Source organism: Cynara cardunculus (assembly GCF_001531365.2).
Source record: "Cynara cardunculus var. scolymus isolate 2C chromosome LG 2, CcrdV1, whole genome shotgun sequence".
In the NCBI taxonomy this organism is placed as follows: Eukaryota; Viridiplantae; Streptophyta; class Magnoliopsida; order Asterales; family Asteraceae; genus Cynara; species Cynara cardunculus.
Window position 1 is genome coordinate 10,294,149 of NC_037529.1, and position 1,764 is coordinate 10,295,912.

The following is a 1,764-nucleotide window of genomic DNA, read 5'->3' on the forward strand; positions in this document are numbered from 1 at the left end:
AAATTGGATTAAAAAATTACACAAAAAAATGAGGAATTTCAAATAGTTAATTTGATACTAATATCGATATATTTTTGTCAAATTTTTATGATATCGTCAAACATATATTTTATTCAAAAATAAAAACATCATCGCTTTCTCAAAATCACATAAAGTCGTATTATCACATCGACTGAGATAAAGAAGAAAATAAAATATTAAAAACACGATGTATCTCGCTGCATTGCGCGAGTACTCTTCTAGTATATATATATAACAACATCGTTTTATAAAACTAAGTCCTGTGATAACTGGGTTTGTAGTTATAAAATTTGTGGTGGATTTTGAATAATGGTTATAAGTTAAGGGATTGTTTTGAAAATATGTTTAAAACATCTTAAAAAATTTCACCGCCTCTCTTTTAAAAATGCATATATATATATATATATATATATATATATATATATATATATATATATATATATATATATATATATAGGGGTGTGTTCAAATAAAAATCATTCAATTTATAAAAACCGTGAAAACCTCATTCAAAACAATCATAATTTTTCATTTTGTTCATTTTTTTGTAATTATGAAAGATTGATTAACCATTTTTATTGTGGAGTGTGTTAATCATGGATATTATCATCTTTATTATTTTAATATTAGAGAAATACATGAAACAATTTCATTAAAATTTCATTAAGTAGTATATGAAACAATTTCATAACCACATATGAAACAATTTCACAAGATTAACAATTTCATGAAAAAATTTCATAAGATTAACGACGGATAAGAGTAGTTTTTATGATTTTTACAAATTGGAGTGATTTTCATTTGATCGCTTATATATATATATATATATATATATATATATGGGCACGTTCAAATGAAAACCGTGCATTTCTAAGAAACCGTGCACGTTCAAATGAAAATTTTCACCGCCTCTCTTTACACGGTTTCTTAGAAATGCACGGTTTTCATTTGAACGTGCCCCTATATATAGGAGCGATCAAATAAAAATCACCCTCAATACAAACCGTACAAACCATCTTCATACGTTGATTTCATTGTTTAATCTTATGAAAAAAATTCATTAAATTGTTTAATCTTGTGAAATTGTTTCATATAATACTTTTTTTGATGAATTTGTTTTATATATGGTTATGAAATTATTTCATATAATATTTAATAAAATTTTAATGAAACTGTTTCATGTATTTCTCTAAAATTAAAATAATGAAGATGATAATATCCATGATTAACAGCTCCACAATAAAAATGGTTAATTAATCTCTCATAATTACAAAAAAAATGATAAAACAAAAAATTATGATTGGTTGAATGAGGTTTTCACGGTTCATACAAATTGAGTGGTTTTATTTGAACACTCCCTTATATATATATATATATATATATATATATATACATATATATAGGGGCTCATTCAAGGGAGAACTGGTTAGTTTGTGGTAACTGTGAGAACCAATCTCAACCACAAATCAATAGATAAATTAGGAAATTTATAATTTTGGTAATTTTTAATTAAAATTTTAATGTAAGGACATTTTAGGTATTTTCTTTCCTCTCTCCGTCCCCGTCTTCCGGCCTCCGGCCACCATTCTCCGGTGATACCACGGTGTGATACTCAAGCACATATAAGATGCATTGTGATACCACTGTGTTACATATCCGATCGACCGCACAAACGAYCACAGTGTGATACCCAATCACATATATGATGCATTGTGATACCACTGTGGTATCACCGGAGGACGG